General features: G+C 36.3%; 1 protein-coding gene across 22 annotated transcripts in view; it reads right to left on the bottom strand.

Moving 5' to 3' along the window:
• The window catches only part of MBNL1 (muscleblind like splicing regulator 1), a 208,091-nt gene that overhangs the window by 88,537 nt on the left and 95,649 nt on the right, over positions 1-23,905 (bottom strand). The window contains exon 2 of one of the 22 annotated variants that reach the window (XM_004478821.5): positions 22,438-22,987. The exons of the other annotated variants lie outside the window; for them this stretch is intronic. The gene's annotated coding sequence lies outside the window, so the exon portion shown is untranslated. The remainder of the gene's footprint in view (positions 1-22,437; positions 22,988-23,905) is intronic. 22 annotated transcript variants of the gene reach the window in all.

Below are 23,905 nucleotides of genomic sequence, written 5' to 3'. Positions count from 1 at the left end.
AATTGGTCCAATAAACAAAAACATTGCATCAATTATAAAATCTCCAGAATCACTGTCATGTTTTCATTGATTAATTCCTACTCATTTACTCAACAGAAAGAGTTTTGCAGCAAGAAATAAAATGCTTTAAATGATATCCAGTACCCTATAAAGCCAGGTGTCTAATTATAGCAACTCTTTTTTTTTGTAGACAGCACTATTAGCTGCAGAGACTACCAATTCCTTGCTATGAGCAATACAGTTTATTTTATTTTATATGTAATTATCTTAGAAGAAAATGCTTAAAGAATATTGTTTATGGAGGAAGAGAAATTGGTTGCGGCATCAATAATTTGATAAATTTATTTAAACACACAATAATTACCTAAACCTGCCTTTGAGTCATTTCTAATATTTGAGTTAGTTCCCACTAAAGTAATACTTAGGTCCCCTAAGTTAAAAATAAAAAGTTCTATCCTTTTCACCAATGTTTTAAGGTAAGTGTATTAAAATACAAATCTGGTATCTATCACTATTTTGCCTGAATCATCCAATGGTTTCCAGTAGGAAAAGTTAAACCCAGTAAAGTTTACATTCTTCAGCTGAACTCACAATGTCTCTCAAAACCTGGGCCTTGGCCTCCTGCACTGTGCCTTCCTTTTTCTCACAACTGTCCCTTAGCAATTTTCACTCTAGTCCAGGGGTTCTTAACAAGGGGTCCGTGAGCTTGAATCAAAAAAACATTATTCTTGTGGGGACTTGTTGGTGCAGGTGTGATATATTTATTAAATAATATACAGTATGGTGTCTTAGTAAGGGGTCCGTGGTTTTCACCTGACTGTCAAAGAGGTCCACAGAACAAAAAAGGTCAAGGACCCCTGCAAGTCTAGTCGTATCAAACCATAGGCAGTTCCTGGAACTTACCATACTTTTTCATGCTTCTTCAACTTGAAATAAGCTAGTGCATTGGTTTCAAATGTGTTTTTACTCTTTATCTCCTAGTTAATTCCTACTTGTCCTCCAAAGCGCCACTCAAGCATTATCAGAAACTCCTCAAGAGGCTTCCTCTGCTCCCCCCTCCTCTATTTCCACAGTACCCTATGGATCTCTATATTCCACTGCAATCTTTAATAAGCCTCTGTCTCCTATGTAAGACTGACTTCTTGGTAAGAGGTCTCAACTGTGTCTACCCAGAGCCTCGAGAAGTAGTTGGCATAGAGCAGACCATAAACGCTGGTGAGTAAATAAGTGAATCAATAAATAAATAAATGACTATACGTTCACAGATCGGCGTAACTGCATTCCCTTCTCCATTTACTGTGGTTATATTTTACACCTCTTCTTACAGTCCCATCATCATAGATTATACACACCTCCTCTAATCAGTCTCAATTTCAGTGTCTGGTATGTAATAGGTATTTAATAAATATTTGATGAATGAATCATCAAGAAATAAATCTTCAAAAATTACTGGGTGTAATTACTCCAAGGACAGTAGGATCTGGTGAAAGTGAACAAACAAAAAGTAGTATCTGCAACTTATTTCTTTCAATGCTTTAAGGAAAAAAAATGTGCATCAATACATATGAAAATATACACATATGCAAATGTTCTGGCAAAAATATAGCAAAAGTTAATTGGCAAATCTACTTGAATGGTATATGGGTATTTACTAGTATTTTAATTATTGCTGGGTTTGAAATTTTTCAAAATAAAAATGGTGGGGCAGAGCTGCCACCTACAAAAGGGTAAACTGAGTGACATGGGACTCCAAAGGAGAAGTACAGAAGAGAAACCCTAGTTATGTCTGGGGAGCATAGAGGAGAACTAAAAAAGACTCCAGAGAAAGAATGATTGCTAAGATGAGTTCTGACAGAGAGACAAGGGTAGGGAATGGGAGAAGGGAAGAGGGATTCAGGAGGAGAGAATGACCTAAAGGACAGGCAGACAGGTATTTGTTCTTATTAGATCATTTCAATTTTTTTTTGAAATGTTAAAATTTTGTATTACCAGATATAATTACAGGTTGAATGTAAGATTTTCAGTCAATATCAATATTCTTAACAACCAGAGTTTGGGGCTTTTGTTATGGCTGGTATGAGTGTTAGACCACAAGAGCTGCCTTGGTTTCAAATGGACATGAAAGAGATACTGGGGACGGGGGGTGAGCATAGGGAATAGTAATCTGCCTCCCTACCACAGGTTCCACTACATCTATGATTAACACGTTATTATCACAGGCCAAATGTACAAATTTACTTTCATATATATTTGGGAAACTGTAAGCACATACATACATAAATGCACAATACACACATAACAGATGTACATACATACATCTTTGGGATAAAGAACAAGAGTAATTTCATTTTCATAATATTAAGAAATAAAAAGAAAATCACTTTTTACAATCAAGTTCTGAAGGGTTTTATTGCATATAATTAATTTCAATTTGGCAGGTGACATACACTTGAAGACATGCCTTGTCAGAGGGTTCCACTTCACCTAAACAAGATATCAAGAATAGTTGAACTTCTTATCCTTAAGAATCACAGAGAAAGGGGGAGAGTTGTATAATATCTAAACCAGGGCACTTTTTAAGGCTGTATCTTGTCTGGCAAACCTGGATTGCTGAAGAGTTTCCTTGCCTCTATGCATACTCTTGGATTCAGTTTTTTCCTATGGAGCAGATCCTTGCCACAATATTTCATAAAGTCCAATAATCTCGACTCACAATAGTTTAGTACTGTTGGTAGCACATAAAAACTGTGAAGGACATTAAATCTAATCAATCTCTGAAAAGGACAAAGTAATAAATTCTTTGTGCAATCTTTATACTGCAAAAAGTGTGCCAGGATATTAGTTCGTTTTAGTTTTAGACTATAAAAAATTGTATCTGGACATAAAACATAAGCCAGGAAGACTGTGGTTTTTCCTATCACACAGTTTAATGAATCAAAAAAATGGTTTAATAAAACCATGAAAATTGATGCTTGCCTCATGATTATCATCAAACCATGGTGTTCTGCTGTGCTAGATTACAAGGGACGTAATTCCAAATGAAAGCCAAAGAGTCTTTCCAGTTCACATCATTCTGGGGTTCTTGATTCTTCCCATGAGAAACAAAGTGTCATGAAAATGAGGCTAAAGGCAATTTTATCTATCTTCTGGTGGGGGCAGGGGGGGCACTCTTCTTTGTGCTCTGGTAGGTTCTTAGAGCCATACCGGCCATGTCTATTATTGCTGCTTATCAATTCATTGGCGTAAAAGGTGCTGCACTGAAGGAACAAGCTCCAGTGACTCACTTGGATTCTAAGATGACTCAAAGCAACAAACGGCACAAATACATGATATCTTGTGCTATTTCCCCACTCAGTTATTTTGATAAACTTTTGTGTGAATAATGAAATTTACTGGAAGCAGATGAAATAATTCCTGCAGAGGAAAGCACATGTAGTGTATATGTTTCATAATAAACTGATTTTGAAAATGTTTTTCATCAATAGCACAATAAGGTGAACATTGATTTTTTAGTATGTCAGTCTACATTTTGGACTATATTGGATAATATAGTTTAGCCTAGCAGCATTACATCCTTTGTATGTTAAAGATTGAACTTTTCTAATTAAATGCTCATTTGACCATGCCCTTTTCAAGAAAATAAAATCTGGAAAAAATAGTTAATTGTATCATCTAACAAAACTTGATTAGAAACTTAATGATCGTGTAAATAATGTGCAACTTACATATTTTATGCTAAAACTAAATTGTGAATGTAGTCTATTTTTTGAATCACTAATTTTTTAAAATTTTTTATTGAATTTCAAGGAGTACCAAATGTATTATAATAGCCCGAAGTTTTATATTTGATTTACTCTCTAGTTCTTATTTTTGTCCATTTATATTCACTCTCCAGTTCTTATTTCTTGCCCAAAATTTAAAGATTTACGTCCTCAATTACATAATCCTTGAGCCTTAACTTTGTAAAGCAAAATTAAATCAGACACAGACACTGCTCCATGGCATTTGTATATGCTAACTCACTTAATTCTCACAACAATTTAATAATGAAGGTACTGCTATTGCCAAGTTCACCCAAGTAGTATAATGTCCAGCTGTTATTTGACCCGGGAAGTTAGGCTCTGGAGTCCCAGCACCAAGCCATGATTCTATTTTGCTTTGCAGACACTTGGGCAGGGACAGATCTTACTCATTTTTTCAACTATTTTCTTCTTTTCATTTAATTTTCTGCTCATTCCTTTGCTTATAAAGGCATTTTTGGGGGAAGCGCATGTGGCTCAAGTGATAAGGCTCCCACCTACCATATGGGAGGACCTGGATTTGATCCCTGGAGCCTCCTGGTGAAAAAAAAGAGAAAGCGTGCCCACGTGGTGAGCCAGTGCACACACAAGTGAGTCACACAGCAAGATGATGACACATCAAAAGAGAGACAAAGGAGAGTCAAGGTGGAGCACAACAGAAACCAGGAACTAAGGTGGCACAGTGGACAGGGAACTTCTCCCCACACTGGCGGTCTCCAGGATCAAATCCTGGTGAATCCTAGAGAAGAGAAAATGAGAAAAGAAGACTACAAAGACAGCAAAAACAGTAGGGCTGGAGGAGGGGAAGGGTAGGAAATAAATAAATCTTTAGGGGAAAAAAACAACCATTTTTATGCACTCAAGTAAATACTAGGCTAGGGAGGTATAATTGTGCATAATACTGAACTTCTGCCCTTCAGGAACTGCAAAGTCTGGTGAGGAGAGTTGAGTTTAGAAGAACTAATTAAAATTGACTAAGAAAATGCTGAAAAATGATAGATAAAATTCCTACAGGAACAAAAACTGGAAAGAATCATTTAAACTCTGTGACTCCCCATTTCCTCTTCTATAAGATGGACACAAATGTCAAGAATGTATTTCTGAAAAGAAATAATTCCAAAGCCATGATCAAACATGTCAACTTGTTACTCTTACACAGCACACATACATTTATACTCAGTATAAATGGAGGACTTTGGGGCAGAAATTTTTTTCATATGGCAAAAATTGGAATGAAAAAAAATGGGACTATAAAATTCCAATTTAAGAGATTTGCTTTATAGTTTTAAAGAATAAAGAGGGCTTGAGTATAGAACTAAGCTGTGGAAATAATCTGTAGTCCATTCATTATAATCTGTACGATCCTCAAACTCAAGCACATAATATTTTAATAGCAAAGCACTGGCTTTTGTGTAACTCAGTTGTAACACAGCATGAAGAATTCAATCCATTTATCATTAAAGCCTCATACTGAATAGATTTGCTAGAAACCATGAATAAAAGCTATTGTTTGGTCCTCAGTCAGCTGCCTGACTCTTAATTATACCTGTATTAATGATTTTGTCTATTATCCACAACTTTACCTTTGAATGAATCTTGATCTAGATAGCTATCAAATTATCTATTCCATTCAAAGTAAAGAACTAAGTTTTCGTTTTCTTTAAGAGGCTCCTACTGTTTACCCTAAGGCAGGCAAAATTTATGTCTATATTGGTTTCTCTCCTTTTCCCTAATACTTCACCAATCTTTCCAGCACAGAACAAGTGCTCCTAAGCCTGGGAGGGCTTCCACAGGTGGGCTTCAGAGTATCCAGGAACCCTTGAATTTGCCTGCCAGATTCTGCAGTTATGTATTGATAAGCATTTTCTAGAGAGTTGCATAGCTTCTATCAGATTCTCAAAATGGGCCATAAGCCAAAAAAGATTAGGAGCTACTGAGACAGCGTCATCTCAGTAATCAATATGCCTGAGCTATGGTAAGGACTCAATAAACAGTTGTGGAATAAACTCATGGTTTACATGGTTTACACTTGAATTCACCAAGTGGCCTCAGGCCCACACTCTGTCCTCATCTTGCAAAAAACAGGCCCATAAAGAGAAAACAAAATACATAGTGGCAGCATTAATTTCTATGCATTGTTTCCTGTGTCTGAGTACCCGGAAAGACTACCTTTAAAACCTCTGTTTCAGTTAAGCTGATGTCATATGACTAATTCTAGCCAGGGAACCTGAGCAGAAAAGGCAGGTTTAACTTCCAGGAAAAGAGGATTAAGATACCATACTCTTTCTCCATCTCTCTGGCCCAGCTTCAGCAACCCTGAAAGTCACGTGCTGAAGGAAGATGGGGCAAGCTTAGATCCCTGAGTCACCGAATGAGGTGTGCATCATAAACTTTATGTGAGCAAGAAATATGCCTCTGTTGATCAAGCCACTGAGATTGGGGTGTTTGTTATTTGATCACAGCCTATACTGATACCCTAATATTAAAGATAAATTTATCACAAAGACATAATTTAAATGTCTCTGCTTTAGGAAAACAGGATGTTTACTATGAGCGCTATTTCAATATTCTCGTAAATGATTCATTACAAACTAGACTTCAGTAAGTTTATTTAATAGCCTATGACACAATCCAAAAAGTTTATATCCCATGTAGCTGCCTAACAAAACTAAACTAAACTAAAGGATAAAGCAAAACAAAACCCAGGTATTTATGCATGTGGTCATTCAAGCAATATTAGAGTGTATTTAGACAATGGTACCAGCCCCTATAGATGAAGAACAAGGGTTCTAGAACCCTTCTGCATCCTTGGGGAGTCAAACGAGTAAGCAATTACAAGACAGCCGAGTGTGGGCTGCTATAGAGACGGCTCCCACAGCCTGGGCAGGGGAAGGGCCAAGAAAGGCTCCCCAGAGGAGCTAGCTGTCTTTGAGGTTGAGCTAGAAGGATTGGGAGTCATTAATTTAGAAAACAAGGATGGAAAGGTTTCTATGAGAAGAAGAAACTATGTGATGGCAAGAATGAGAAAGCAAGATGCTTAAAAAACTCCAGGGAGGCTGGAGAAGAGTCTACACTAAAGAATGATTCCAGGTGGCCCTGAAGAGATGGGTCAGGGTGAAATTGGGCTTTAATTTACAATTCTAATATAGTTAAAGGATCTTCACATACCTCTCTGAAAGCTTCCAGAAGAAAATAATATGGTTGTGCAAATGTACAATAGTCATGATCAACCAGTGTTTTAAATGATTTTGAGGTAATAAGGATATTAAAAATAGAAAGGAATATATAAAAGTTGTCATTGACCAATTTCACTCATACTAGATGTACTGTCTCACCCTTCTATTTTCCATCTCCATTTTGGTTTTTATTTTTATTTTCCACTTATTTTGAGGTTAAATAAAATTAAATATTTTGAGGAGAAATAAAATCCATCAGGTAGCATTACAAGGTTTCTTAGTTTTATGTAGTTTAGTAGTGAAATAGCTAAAATTTTAAACTTCAAGTATACTACTAAGTCTAAAAACATGAAAATAAGAGTTCAAAATCTTTGTTTCTGTGGTACTTCGTAAGAAATGGATCATTGATCATTTCTATAGAAAATAAAGTGAATTTAACAGAGACCAAGAATGTATTTGAGGGAAGAGGATGTGGCTCAAAAGACTGGGCTCCCACCTACCATACAGGAGGTGCAGGGTTCAATTCCCAGGACCTCCAGGTCAAGGCAAGCACAGCAAGCTGGTCAAAGCAGAAAGTTGGCCCATGTGGAGTGCTGGCCCACAGAGAGAGCTGGTGCAGCAAGATGATGGGAAAAAAAAGAGACACAGAGGAGAGACAATAAGAGATGCATCAGACTAGGGAGCTGAGATGGCGTAAGAGATTGAGTACCTCTCTCCCACTCTGGAAGGTCCCAGGATCGGTTCCTAGCACTGACTAAAAGAGAAGACAAGCAGACACAGAAGAACACACAGCAAATGGACACAGAAAGCTGACAATGAGCACAAAACAATGGGGGAGGGGATAAATAAATGAATCTTTTTTAAAAAGTAAAAGGGTAAATTTTATAACGTGTGAATTATATTTCAAAAATAAAAATTTAAAAAGGAATGAAGAGTAAAGCTATTTTTAAAAAAAACTGTTTGAAGCAGTGCTAGACATTTAGTATCTCTATATCTCCGAAATGTGATTCTGAAAATATAATAATAATAACTAACATTTACCATATGCTAGACTCTTTTTGCATGCTGTATATGCTTCATCTCATTTAAATCTCTCAAAAAACATTTCAGGGAGGTGTTATAAGTAACCCAGTTTTACAGATGAAACAAATGCAGTTTATAGTAACTTGTACCTGATCACACAGCTTGTGATTGCAGAAGCCAGAATTAAACACCAGCAGTCTCACTTTTGAGTCCACTATCTTAACTCTTCTCCCAATGTATGTGCTTATACATAAAAATGTGCTTTTAAAATTGTTATGCCAGGTATGTGCAGGTAAATGAAAATTAAGATTTGAGAAATATGCCCAGCTGTGAAATTATGCTTTTTAGTAAAACTTGAACATACTTAAGTTACAAGAAAAACAAAAAGCAAACAGTAACATATTCACTATATGTGTTCTACATGGGAAGCAAAGAAAACCTTTTGTTTTTAACTTTTCCTTTGAATTATTTCTGCTATTATAGAATTAAAAACACAACAACAACAACAAACAAACAAAAAAAAAAACCAGGCACACGCGCAAAAAAAAGTTTAAGGAGCATTAACATTAACACTAAAAGTTTAAGGAGCATTAACATTAAAAGTAATGCCTATGGTTTCATCTCCAAGGGGAAAAAAAGAAGGAACTGCTAGTTCTTCAACTTCAACTGTTACAAATACTTGAATGGTTGTAAAAAATTGTTTTCATTTTTAAATCATATATCAACATGAACAAAATTTCTTTTAGATAGTAATCATTAAGAAAGTGAAGAAGAATGGTTAGGAGATGTGGTTCAAGTGATAAGGCCTCTGCCTACCATATGATAGGACCCAGGTTCGAACCCTGGGGCCTCCTGGTGAAAAAGAAGAGAAAGTGTGCCTGCGCGGTGAGCCAGTGCCCACATGGAGAGCCGAGTGCCTGCACAGCAAGCCAAGTGCCCACAACAATGAGCCAGTGCCCAAGTAAATGAGTCACACAGCAAGATGATGATGCAACAAAAGAGAGACATGGGGAGAGTCAAGGTGAAGCACAACAGAGACCAGGAACTGAGGTGGTGCAATTGACAGGGAACCTCTCTCCACATCAGAGGTCCCCAGGATCAAATCCCAAAGAATCCTAGAGAAGAAAGAGGAGAAGAGAAGACAAAAAGAGAAATAGATACAGAAGATCACACAGCGAATGGACACAGACAGCAAAAACTGCAGGGCAGGGGCAGGGGAGAAAAAAAAAAAAGAGTGAAGAAGTCATCATCCAAAAATATTAATCAGGAATTAAATATAGCCACTGAAAATGTAAAATCTAATATTTTAAAAAGATAAGTTCATAGGGGAAAAATATATATACCTATAATTCAGCCATTGTAATCAAGAGATCTGTGCCTAGATTGTGGATCAGATAAATGTTAAGGACACAATGTAATCTTACTTGGCATAAACTACAGCAATTCACAACGATTTGCTTTGTAAATTCCTCTCTTTTCATAACTATTTCCTTTTTAAGTTAAATGTTTTCACTTTCTACAAGGAATCACAGTGAGAAGTTTTATCTGGCTTGGGAAGTATCCACTTTTCAGTCCTAAGTAACATTTTGTTATGATGTAACTTTCTAACCAAGGGGGAAAAAAGTGTTCCATAATAACCTGTCCCATTTATTTGAAAACGATTTGTTTTAGAAACACCTTTTGAAGTTCACCTCAGCAGCGAATTAACATTCACCCTTGTGCTAAGATGAGCAAGAAGAGCTGCAAAACCCTATTAGCACTTGCTTTTGGGGTAAATGAAATACATTAGAGGAACATAAAAAGGAAGCACCTAAGCAAGGTACACACAGAGAAAACATGTTCCCTGCCCTCACAAATTTACAGTCAAACTGGGACTTTAAAACAAGGTAAGAAGTTAAACAAAAGTATTTAAAAAGTAATATATACATTAAAAAAAAAAGTGTGGACACAGAGCAGTGAACTGCTCAAACAACAACAAGGAAGGAATGGAAGTTACAGAGGTAACATTCAAGAGTCATCTACTGGCTGTACCTTCTCCTTCATGTCTGTTCCTCAGAAGGGTTTGGTACATCTTCCTTCCCAAGGCCAACCTCTCCACTGACTTTTTCAATCTTTCACAACTTTTCTGAGATATAGCTCCAACCATTATCCCAACTCTAATGGCTCTTCATCCTTTCCCTCTACACTGACTCCAGTACCTTCCCTTAGTGGAGGGGAGGAAACTGGCGCCACTATTCTACAAAAATCTTCCCTTGTCTGCTGAATGCTCCAGCCCCATCCATGTTTTCTCTCCCTTTTCATTACTGAATTTCTTTAAAGAACTGTCTAAACTTGTTCAGTCCTCATGCACACCTTACTGGTGACTCATCTTCCTGGAATCTGGTTAACAGCCTGGATTCCACTTCCTTTCTCCAATCTACTCACACTGCTTTCTCAAAGGGTAGTGGGTATCCTTTCAACTGTCAAGAGTCACTGTCCTTTTCTCATTTCTTGTCTTCTCTGGCATCTGGAACCATTAACTCCTTCCTTCCTGAAAGTGTCCTCCCTTTCTTGATAAAGCACCACCCTGGTTTTCCTACTACTTACTATCCTGCTCTTTCTCTGTCACTTTATTTATTTATAACTGCTGGTTATGGAGAAATACAAAGATTGTTCTCAGATCTCTTCTCACTGTACTTTCCCCCTCTCTGGGCCCTTTCATCCAGTAACAGTGCTATCAGTTCCATGTGAATGACTTTCAGATGTTTTTGTGTAAATTCAGGGCTATCCCAAGCACAGAGTCATCTGCTCCCTTTTTATTCTCTCTAAAAGGAAAGAGAACACATCAATTCTAACACCTATACTTCTTATCTTATCAAATGGTGATGCACCATCCCCAATCACTCAAACTATAAACCTCAAGGTCATATTCAGCTAACTTTTCTAGCTACACGTTGAAAAAAATAAGTGATAAAAATGTAGCAAAAGGCAATACTTTTATTGACCCCACTTTTTAAGTAATGAAAATTTTTTAAAGCATCACCTTAATTTTCCTGAAATATCTCTGTATGGGCTATGTGATTTCATTGTTCACGATGGGCTTCTATGAAAAATAGGAACTAAATAATTTCCTATTATTACGATGACTAATAGATTAGTCAGAAATGATATTCAGCTTTTCTAGTTCAGTGATTTCCTCTAGTCTTTGTAGAAATACTTTTACTGTGAAGCTCAGATAAAATCAAAAGCTAAGTGTTTTGATAAGCTGTTCATGCAGAAGTCCAAGTTTGCTGTTCTTTTCTTTTGTTTCATTTCTTGAGTACACTATACTGTTACATTCAACTATCCATTTACAAATTAAAAAGAAATGTTTTCAGTTGTTCTATTCACCAAAGCCATTGATGTTTACATTTTTGTTAAATGTTATTTATGTACTTTTTCAAACAATGAAACAAGACACTGCATATAACACAAGTAAAAAACTAGATCCACTAACCGGGACCTAGGTAAACAAATGCAACAGCTAGAAAGTACATTAACCCCTAAAGAAATATTATTCAAGTATTTTCAAATGTGTGCAGAATATATTTACATATACTATTATTTAGCACAAGGGATACATCCCTGGGAAATGAGCCCCATGAAAGGTCATGGTGGCCAGTAAATTTGCTAATGTGATCTTGCCTCTGTCAGGAAAGGCTCTTGCACTCTCGTCAACATCCCCCACAGAAAATGCAACCCCTCCCTACAGAAAAATGCCCCAGGTTTTCCTGTAACTATCTTTCTGTTCCCAGACTACAGCAAGGCCTATATTATACCTTTCAAAGTGTCCTAAGACTTCCAACCATCCCTAATTTCATAGTGAATGTACCCCGTTTCCTCAATCTTTTTCTCAAGCAGTGAAAAACCTGCAGGGATAGTACCAAATTCAGTACCTTTTTTACAGTAAAGACACTCAGTACATGTGCGCACTGCTGCTGCTGCTACTGCTGGCTAAATGTTGACACAAACTTAGCACTCAGTGTTCCTTTGATAACAATTACTATCAAAACCAAATAAAAATAGGGATAGAAAATACACCAAATTCTTTTAAACTACTGTAATTTTCTTAATCTTATTTAAGATGTGACGACATGCACAACTGTTTATTTTTAAAATAGTATCCACTGCCCTTTTGCTTATGATTTGTGTTTTCTCACCTACTGATTCCTCAAAAATCTATATATGTAGTATAAGTCAACCTACATAAACAATATCTCATAACCTAAAAAGTTCTGATCCCACTATAACAACTGCCTGCTACAAAAGGAAATGAGGAATTCCTGCCTAAGTTTTTTCAATGAATACTTTTAGGACTTCAAAATAAGGATTTTTTCAAAAAACAATAAACAGAAAGAAGAATGTATTACCTACTAAGTTTCTTAATTCATTCCTTTACTCATTCGTTGATTTTCACTAACTCATACACTCATTTATTGAATACACATTAGCTTATTCAAATCTTTGAGGAAATAAAGATGTGGATATATCAAGTTCCATATTCTCCAGGATTTATTAAAAATGCATTTCCTCCTACAGGGGTAGATGCTTCCTTATTTTCTGTCCCTATCTTTCCTCCTCTCCACTATTCCCATTTTCTCTTTGCTAAAGTATGTGTGAAACTCTTTTGGGTAACAGCAATTAGTCTCAAAATTGCAGACTAAATTTTAAATGTGATATTGAGGTTTTACATCTATGGCTTATCTTGAAGAGAAAAAAAAAAGTCCAATTCCCCTTTCTCCCATTATTCGTCTAAATTGATTAAAATGTATAGTACCTATTATACTTATAAGAACAATAATTACACTTTCAATTATAATGTTCAAAAGATCAACATACACCTGGGGGATTAATGGGCAGAATTTAGAAAAGATCTACTTTCCACACTATACTCTTTAAACTTTCATTTATATTACTTTTTCAATAAATGATGACGAAGACTTTACAAACAGTGCTGTGATGTACAATATCTGTATTAGATTTTATTTGGCCCAGGGAGGCAGGATGGTGGGTGGTTCCAGAGAACAGATGACAAGGTAAAGTAGCAGGTAAGTAGAGAGCTGTGAGAGAAACCTCACGACCTGAGTCAATGCTCACTGCTCTGCCTACTGTCTTCAAACATGATTTTTAGTCTTCTTGTTGTAAACCTCTCAATTTCCATCGAAAATGCCAAACACATTAAAAACCCTACAGAGAAACCAACCTGCCTCCATAGCATTGGTATATTTGCGCTTTGAGCAGAAAAAGACCTATTTGATGCTTAAGATCAAGAAACTTAAAAGTAATTTTGCAATGGAAAATAACTTAGAATAAAGAATAAATTTAGTTATTTAGTTCAATTTGGAGTTTGGTAAAAATATTTCCTTTAAAAAATGTTAATTCAATTTTTACTTTTGAAATATTAAGCTTTTCCCTATTTGTTAGTTTTTAAGTCAGTGAAGATATTTAAAAATAATTTTGGTTCTATAAAGAACCTTATATCAAACTCTTTTCTGAACTGAGATACCTTTTATGAAGGGATCTATTTCCATGAGACAGTTTTAAAATACTACAGTGAGGTATGCCCTTGTCCAATGAGTTTATTAAATATTTGTTGGAAAATATGTCAGCATGGTTCCTAAAGTAAAACTACATTTTAAAAAGTATGGGCTAAATCCTCCATCCCAGAACTTAAACATGCAATATAGATTATCCAAGGTTAGGACTCATTAAAAGAGCCTGTGAAACCCTTCCTGTTTTAGAGTTTATAATTGGAGATGCTCTGTACTTTCCTCTGGCCAACCTTCACTTTCTGATGTAGACAATAAAGGCGACTTCAAAACAGCCTGGGCTAACTTCTAAAACATAACTGCAGGACCACATTTTTCTAACCTGAAAATACTAATGCATCTGCTAGAAAAAATGAAAATGGAAGTATTCAGGGAAAAAATTGTGGTTATCCTGTATATAGTCAGTCTGATGGTCATCAGGACTATTCCATAAGAAAATAACTGCATTAATCCCTGTAAAATAAACTTTTCTCAGGAAAAAACAATGGGACAATATCAAGAAAAGCAAGGGAAAAACAGAAGGAAAACAACAGTTCTTAAAATAATGAATTTATATGAAAAGTGTGACTATTTAAGGAAGATAAAGAAACAATGGTTTAAGTAGATATTGGTAGACATGTTCAACTATAAGACACTGAAATGCAGAACTGATCATGGATGGATACAACTGTGCCCATGAAAATGATTTCTAAGTCTTCCAAAGGGGCCCTACTTACTATAAATGCACATTGTCCAAGAGCACAACTGAAGATTGTTTCTGCCCTCCTTCATCGAATTTTAGTCAGTTTTGGCGCCCATCCTGCACATGAATTTGGCCTCCAGCAGTTGACCTCTTGACTAGGAAACACTCCCACTAACTTCCGGTTTTGCCTTCTGCGATCCTGAGTTCCCATCAGCCCTACTGCCTAAGACAGGACGCTACATAGTAACAGCTTCTGTTGGAAATAAGGCATGAAACAAAGCCAAGAGCAAAAAAACAAAAATAATGCTAGCATATCGAATACTTAGTATATGCCAGACAGTGTTCTAAGTGGTTTAAATTTATTTATTAATCCTCAAAATAATTCTATGGTTCTATTACTGGTCCCATTATAAAGATTAGAATTCTGAAGCTCAGAGAGGTCAAATAACTTACAAGGTAACTCAACCAGTAAATGCTGGAGCTGGGGTTTTGGAATATGTAATCTGATTCCAGGGCCCTGTTCTTAACCCCAAAGCCCAAAGTTACACTGTAGAATATATATGTAATTCTACTCAGAAATGGCACTAGATTTGGGAATTTCTGCAAATTATATATGATTCCAGGTGTGTGTGTGTGCATATATATTATATAATTATATAGATGTAATTAAATCATATAACGCATAACATATAATGTGTTTTAGATAATATATAATTAAACCATATACTATATATAATGTATATAAATTATTTGTGTAGAACTAAATATGTAAATTTAGTTTAATTATATATAACATCTGTAATTATACAGATATTCCTCTAATTTTTTTAAAAAACAGTAACTTTTAACATTTGTTTGGCCTTTTCCATTTGGTGATTTTTCTATTTGGAAGACTCTTTTAAAAATTCATACATCAAAGACCAACTGGCCCCAGGTAATCAAGACAGTGATGATACCAACAACCACTAACTTTATTTACAACATTTTCTAAGAACTGACACTTTTATTTCTGACGACAAAATTCTCCTCAGGGATAGACCCACTGATTTTATTTGTAGCACTTTCAAAAGGCTAAAACTAAACAGTTTACAGTCCCAAGAACAAATCCTGAGTGAGGGGTTATAAGAGAAAAGCTGGTATTCAGATATCTAAGTTGTTTCACATATAAAGAATTTTACTGCTTCCATAATATACTACATTTGCTACCTTTTTAAAACTTACATGCTAAATTGCCAAAATAAACTAAAAGCAGACATTAGGAAACAGGAAACGGGGGGAAAAACACTCTCAGGGCAAGTGGAGTAAAACAGTGTTTCCTTGATAACATACACATCCATAGACGTGAACAGAAATGATTGAAGAGAATTAACATGGAATTCCTGTTCTAACGTACAACTTTTACCAAAAAGAAAGAGCTTGTGCATGTATCTGCCTGCATGTGTCTATTTTGTGTGCAGAGAGAGGGCAGAGAAGAACAAAAGCAGGAGATGGAATTACAGATACATTTGAAAATAATAAAAGCACAGATGAACCCTACTTTCCACAAAATAAAGTACATGTGTAAGTGATAAATTTTCCTTTTTTTCAGACTCAATCTTACATTTACCTTTCCATCAATGTGTGTTTCTAAAGCAATATTTTTTAAATGTGTAATAACGTAGCACTTGATTTAGGAGTTTGTTCTTGAGTTACTCTGGAAAATTCCACACTATCTTAATCTTACAGAAGCACTACTGCAACTCATGGTCTTTTCAAAATTAAGGAGACGCATGTCCACAGAAACATCTGGTGTGATTATACGCTTAGGTGAAATTTTCTAAACAACCTTTCTTCAGGTACCAGCACACAATATCCTGGGTTCTAAATAAAAGGCACTAATGCGTCTGGTCTAAATATGCCACACTAAATAACTGGAATACCTGTTAAGACCACCTGAAACTTGCCTTTTTGTCAACTTAAAAAAAAAAAAAACAACTTGTTATTCGGTTTATGACTAAACAAATCTATTTTCATTCTTTTCTAGCTATGGCTCATGTTTTTAATATGGAACTTTGATTGAAAGATGCTTCCATCTTATTTCTAGAAATTTTACACATCTAAAGAGTAGTATTCTTTATAATACAGATTCCCAGTGCCGCTGATAAGGATAGAAGTCGTCAGAGAAGAACACACAGCGAATGGACACAGAGAGGAGACAACGGGGGGAGCGGGGGGAAGGGGATAGAAATAAATAAAAATCTAAAAAAAAAAAAATATTAGTATTCTTTATAATAAAGGGGGGAAAAAAGGAAAAAAAAAAACTCAAAATTTGACCCATCATCCTCCATGAATAGTTCAGCTCTTGGAATTTTACTCTGAATTCCCACATCATTTCATGTAAACTCTTCATTATGTGTTCATATCTTACATAAACCATATTCACTGACTATATAAGGCTATCTTATCAATGACATTTTTCCTCAAGTCTCTGGCACCAAAACTGAGTTTTCAAGTCAGAAGTATTATTCTTTTTAACCCTGTGAGAAACCAAGGTAAATTATTAAAATACAGCATCTGCTTAGAAAATTTTAGAAACAATTTTCCTAAATGTTCCTACATTCATTAAACAGTCCACACTGGCATTTTCAGTTCTGTCAATTCCTCAGACAATTATTACAAACCTCAGGGGTACATGCAGCTGGAGGGCCCACCTCTATTATCATCAGCTCTAACCATTTATTTCCCCCCTTTCTACTCCTGAGGAGCCCCCAGGGCACCCTGTGCTTCCTGCATTGCAGCCTTGCTTTCCCATCACTCTGGGAGCCACAGCATATTTAAGCATGTTCTTCTGTCCCATTTCTAGAATTTATACTCCTTTTATAATTCTCAAACATGCACACTATTCGCCAGACACTGTGCTAGGCACTGAAAATAGGGCTGAAATAAACATCCTTGGCATCAGGGAGGTCAGAATCTAGCAAGGGAGGCCAGGTGCTAAAGCAGCAAAACTTCAAGAAGTCTCAACTCTGATGATTGTCCAAAGCTAAAGACACTTAACCCAGTCCAGGCCAACTTTCTCCCCTGGACTTGAGTTCAGCTGCTGGAAAGAACATAGGGATGGCAATCTTCCATGTACTCAACCAGGACTATTCCCACCAACTGGTGACCCTGATGTCAGTCACTGTCATCAGCCCGGAGTGAGAGAGGTTCACTCACCTCCCCAACGGTACAACTACCTGACATTTGGGTAAGCGCTGTCCTCTGATACTTTTGCCCCTTTCTCCACTGGCTGGCCACTGTGGTTAAACGATGTTAACAGCAAATCACAGTGATGGCAGACCATCTACGCACAAAGGTCCTGTGTATCTCTAAAACTCTACAGGGTTATAACATGCACTAACCATGCACAATTCGGTGAACATACTGCATTTTTAAAGAAACATTTACATTGCTATCAACTCTTAGTAACAGTCAACATTTATTGGAGCTCTTCAATTGCACTTACATCATTTAATAGTCAAAATAATATAATAGGTACTATTATTAGCTTCATATGTAGATTAAGAACCCAAAGAGTTAGGAAATTGGCCTAATTTTAAGTCATGGAGTTAGAATTTCAACCCTGGAAGCCGCACTTCAAGAACTTTCCCTAAGCCACTAAACTATGCTACTTCTCCCTTCAGCATTCACAGCATCATGATGTAATCATCAAAAAAGGTATGGTTAGGGCTGAGAAGCAGCATTATCACAGAAATAACATGTTTTTGCTTTGTGGTTCCTGGTCTTGTTGTTTGTGGAAAGTGTGTGTGTTCTTGTTTCATTTCATTGTCCAGTCAGACTGACTCCAGTCTGAATCCTGAGTGGATCATTGTCTAGTTGTGTGACCTTGAGAAAATTATGTAATAACATTAACAATTTACAGGCTGTTTTCTATATATTAGCCAATGTGTTCAGTGCTTGGCATATACTCTCTCATTAAATTAAATGAAATCTTCATAAAAACCCTGAGAAGATATTATTCATGCTGTAGAGAGGGATGGACTAAGGCTGAGCGAGATTATTAAGTAAACTTTGCAAGGTCAAAGAGCCCTTGTGGACTAGCAATGGAACGAGTCGGGAGGAGTGAGCCGGGATTCAGAAGCATCTCGGTGGCACTGGGCTATGAAAGGGGAGAGGACTGAATGTGAGAATGAGTACTCCCTGTCAAGAATTACAAGGAACAAGGATCCCAGAAGATGGACTCTGGAGCCACACTTCCTGGTCTAATCCTCATTTCCAGCTGTGAGACCATAAGCACGGTTTTCAACTTGTCTCAGCCTCAGTTTTCCCATCTGTAAAGCTGAAATAACAATACTAACGACCTTAAAGTGTTTTTGTGAAGATTAAAGGGGACAAGGACTGCATTGAGACTGCAAGTAGTAGGCCATCAATAAATCATTATAATTAATTAAAGAGATCATTTTAAAGTTGAATAATTCTGATTCAGCAAGCTGTTATTCATACATAGCAAAGTACATAATGAAGAGGAATATTTTCTTTTTGGAGTGTAAAATTCTCCTAAAGTAACAAAATTGAAAGTATCTGGACTCATCTCTAAATCCGTTCTTTTACTTGCTCTGACCCAAGGCAGATGTATCCTTTTATTTCTTTACTACTTGGATGTGTCTAATGTGTCTAATGAGGCTGGGCAACTTTGATTTATTCTAGTTATAACAGCAAAGGAAATAGATTGCAAAAGGCTACCGTATGACATTTCTCAATACAGCAAATACTCTGCTCATCTCACGATGGACAGCTCTCCTACTACCCACTGAGCACATTTCAAAGCAGCTCACCTAAGCCCACCTAGGAATTAATGGCCAGCAAGGAAGAGGAAAAGATGGGAAAGAGGACAAGAGGGGGACTGAGAGGCCTGGGTCCTGTGATGACAGAAAGAAATATTTTTAGGGATGATTATGACTGGGATTAGGGCCTTATTTTGAGATTAATGGTTACCTCTAGGACTTTAAGTAGATAAGGTCTTCAAATTCTTCCTGTAGTAATAGTATACATTACTATCCAAAAGTATATTGTATATTTTTATATTTTATACTCCCAAACTATCACATTAAAGGAGCCTGAGTTTGGTCCTAATAAACAATGGTAGGCCTCCAGTAAAATCATGGAAAACTTAGATTCTGAAGTAATAATTCTAAGTCATGCAACCATTATTTAATTAATAAATATTATCAAATGATTTCAAGCAAATATAATTATTATAGGAAAGAGAATGTGATTTCATTCTACTTTTACGGTATCACAAATAAACAGTTATCTTTAAAGATGAAAGCTGAGGTGTTTTCTAATTTGGGGAAGGACCCAAAAGTCAGTAGAACTCTAATTTTCCACTTGTGAACAGAAAAGGAACTGCCTATATTTGCACATAGGCCTGATTTCTTCAATTTTAAGAATTTAAATTTTCAGAAAAGGGCCAAATTTATGGGATCACAAACTGAAGTAAAAGGCATGCTTGATGTCTTAGAACCCTAAGGCCTATGGGCTTTTAAAAACTGGGGACCAGCCCTGCCATTCTGGGGTTCTTGCTTCTGCCTGACTGAGGCCCCAGACTCCTCTGATTGGTGGGGTTATAGGCCCTGTTCTCCCCCGAGCTGCTGTGAACCCTGGAAACCCTCGGGCAAACAAAGGGAGCTCCAAAACCGGGCTGTCAACCTGCTCCAACCTGCCTCACTGGCCTTCTCAGCACTGTCACTCCCACATGCTTGAGCTCTGTGCCCTCAGACAAACCTCATGGCTCCTCATCTGTGCCTTTGCTCCTGAAGCCGGGTTCAACCATCACCTCTTCTGTGACTGCTTCCCCAGCACCCCAAGTCCAAATGGCTTGTTCTTCTGCCTGTGCTCTCTGCCACACACACTTTGTTCACTCTGGGGATGCTGTCAGGCATTGCCTTCCAGCCAGGCCAAGAGCTCCCAGTGACCCTAGAGGTAGTCAGAGGTCTGGCTCGTGGGGGGTGCTCAATAAAAATTTCTTATTAAAAAATAATTTTTTTAAATTGGAAACCAAAAAGACAAAACAGAAACATTTCTGGTTCTTCTACTATATTTCCCAAAATGCTAAGGTAATGGAAGACTTACTTAAAAAGGCAGGAATAAGAAAGACACAATAAGGGCCTCAATGGTACTACACTGCAGAAGTGAGTCCATGTTTATCAGCCATGTTCAGCCACAATACTGAAGAAAATCCCTTCAATTCCTAGACCCCGTTAACTGCTCTGCAGACACTGGCAATATGGTCCCTCAGATGCATCACAACTTCAATAAATCGCACAAGAGCACTGGATTAGAACTCAGAGACTTGGATTCTGATCTTGTTTCTGGAATTTAAAAATTATGAATTGAAGGGGCTCTGTTTTCTTTTCTGTAAAAGGATCATTCCTTTATTTAGTCAACAGTTTTTCTATTCAGCTAGTTGCTAAGATCTTTAGGACACCTATTATTTGATAATATCATGTGCCTTTTTTGTAAGCCCTATAAAAAGTAACCACTATATTAATATTACCATATTGTGTCCTGTTTATATGAAGTTACATTGTCCATAATATAATGACCATTGAATTAATCATTATGTTCCACTAAAATACTTTAAGTTTTAAATTAATTTTATAAATGTCTATAAGCTCAATTTATCACCTTGCTCTAGTACTTAATTACATCATCTAAAAATATAAATTAGAGTTCCAGAGAAATACAAAAGGGAAAATGAACTCTATAGGTCAACTTGAGAATAATGCAAAATCTTAGCTTGAGACTGTTGCACACATTTCCTAAAACTGTAAACTCATTAAAAATGTTTAGAATCAAATAATTTAAATTTCCCATTTCTGTTGTTACATATTGAAACCAATTACTCAAATGTACTAAAAAAAGATTTCAAAACTTTCCACTTAATTATACTTCTGATGTAGAGGGACTAAAAAACCTGGATATTTTCAAGTACAAATAAAATACTTTGTTGAACATCTTTCAGTTCTAAAAATAAATAAATAAGCATTCTAAATAAACTCGACCAAAGACAGACTTTAGCTTACATTTTGTACAGCTATAAGAAAACGGTTTTTTTTTTTCTCGTTTTTAAAACTCAGTTACTTTTTTATTATTGAAATCAAAAAGTGTCAGTGTGACATTATGCTAAATAGCCTTGACTTCTACTTGAGGAATCAATTAAGGAATCAAGTTAACATTAAGAAGAAAGCAGGGGGTGGGGAGAAGACAAGACATGAATTGATGGTTAACACCCCCAATGATCGCAATATTAGACAAGGTGTTTTAATATCACTTCATAGATTTCTGTCTCTAAATAGAGGCAGAATAAAGAAGAAAAGGTTATAAATAAATAGCAGTTGCTACAAAAGCTATAACTCTGAAGAGATGATTTGTGTTGTTCACTCTAAGATGCTGCAGATTTCCTCTCTCTCCTTCTCTTCTCCTTTTCCTCTCTCTCCCACCAACGAACATACACACACATGCTCAAAATACTTTAAAAGTGTTCTTTTTCAGGTTATTTACACCCATATGGAGTGATTTTTGCCAAAAAGCAGGAGCAGGAAGAATAATATCCTTTTAAAAATCTGAAAATGGGGCCCTAAAAGCAAAGATGCTACTACATTTACAACGGTAAGCAGTAATTCTGGATAAAGGCTAAAATATCCTAGCACTACCAAGGTCTGAAGCTGCCTCTCTAATTCCTTTTGAGTTGATTATTAGGAATTTCAGTTTTCAAAATTTGAGGAAATACTCAATTATGTTTTGACTTTAAATATTAATGAAAGGTAAATAAAAAAACATACATTTAATAAAGTATTTGCATTTTATTTTTAAACTTATTTCTCAACAAGATTTCTCTTACTATATATACAAATCAGATTATGTGAAAAAATAATGTACTTCAAAGAATGAAATAAAGGGTTTTCAGAAAACCTGTTCAATGCCAAGTTTTACGTAAATAGATTAGGAATGTGAACATCACACAAATTTTTAAAAAATGTTTTTAACAGTAGTTTCCCAATCTAAGAATCATATTTTGACTCCATATTCAAAAAACAGAGGTAAAGGATCTTCTTTAACTATTAGTTTACATTATATCCATGGCCATATATATATAAAAAATTTTTTTCAGCTTCTAGAATAGCTTCCTAGAGAAATCAGAATCTTACCTTTAGACATCTTCTGAGGAGGTTTCTTGGTGCTTTGAAAATGCCTGAGGTCTACGTCAAACAGCAAATCTCTTCCTCCCAGGGTCTTAGGGACTTGGAGAAATTCCAACACCTGCTGCTACCACTGAGTGTGGAGGCTAAGAAAGCTTCAGGGTTTTGACAGCAGGATTACTGAGCCAGAGCCAAAGCTTGGGAAGCCTTAACAATCAAAAGCAGGTATAGAAGGCAATGTGGTACCAGCACAGGGCTCAATTGTAGCAGCAGGGGAGGAATGTTTCCCACCCTCACAGGGGTTTAGAGGCAGCCATCATGGACCCCTAGTTCTGTCAGTGGGCAGGGCTGAGGAAGTGGACTGGGACCACACAGCACAGGACCCTGGGAAAGGGGGACAACTAGCACAGAGCACAGGTAGCGCTGGAAAAGAATCACCAAAAACCCCCCACCAGAACACAAGCAATGGAGAAATGCAACAAAATACATGGAGAGAGGCCATTCTAGCATCCCGTAAGAAAGCAAAAAACATGGATGAGGACGAGATGGAGATCTAGTTCTAGAAAGAAAAGTAAGGGACACGTATTACGGCATGCCTACTGCATTCGAGATCTAACAAGTGACAAATTGCAAATCCCTTCATTATAACATTTATATTAAGATCAAGAAATTTACAAATTTAAGAAATCAGACAGTACTGGTCTACAGGCAACAGAGATTAAAAGGTAAAGTTGTCAGTTTGTGACTCGGCTGATTATTTCGACCTGAGAAATAATTAAAATTGTCATTAATAAATACAACACGTTTTATTAGATATTCTTTCTATTATGATCAGATGAGACCTACTGCAGGAATTCAGTGAGATAAAAGGAGGAGAACATAAAGAAAAGAGGTAAGAGGTGTGCTCAGACATGAGAAGAGGAAGTGAGGGAGAATGAAAGGGAAATACAGAGGAAGAAAGGCAAAGGAGATTAACTTGGTTTTATTGTACCGTCAGATAAACTACTCACTAAGCCTAAATTCTCCTGGATCAGGGCTTCGTAATGTTCTACCTGTCACAGAAATGCTAACAGCTTGTTAACTACTCTTCAACTGCTCACAAGCCTTAAATAACTCATCTTGAGGAATACTAAGTATTAAATATTGAACAGATACAAGAAAAGATCCTAAGATAATTTGGCCTTTATGAAATTAAGCCAGAGACTAAGTATGAACTCTGACAGGACGTCAATAACTAGTAATGTGTACCAAAGTGAAAATGAGCATACTCATTTAGAAACTCTAATTTTTTCAATGCCAGAAGAAAAATTAACCAGGCATCGTAGTTTATAAATTTTTAAGAACTAGATTAGAAAAAACTGATAGCAATTATGTTCATGTGTGTGTAACTGTTGACATCAGGTATTTATACCCACATATATATTTAAATCCAAACTAACTAAAAAAGTTATAATAATCTATTTTACTTGATGGCAAA

The sequence above is a fragment of the Dasypus novemcinctus genome, chromosome 4 (genome assembly GCF_030445035.2).
Source record: "Dasypus novemcinctus isolate mDasNov1 chromosome 4, mDasNov1.1.hap2, whole genome shotgun sequence".
Lineage (NCBI taxonomy): Eukaryota > Metazoa > Chordata > Mammalia > Cingulata > Dasypodidae > Dasypus > Dasypus novemcinctus.
Note: the sequence above shows the minus strand (reverse complement) of the source record. Positions and strands in the feature narration are given on the sequence as shown.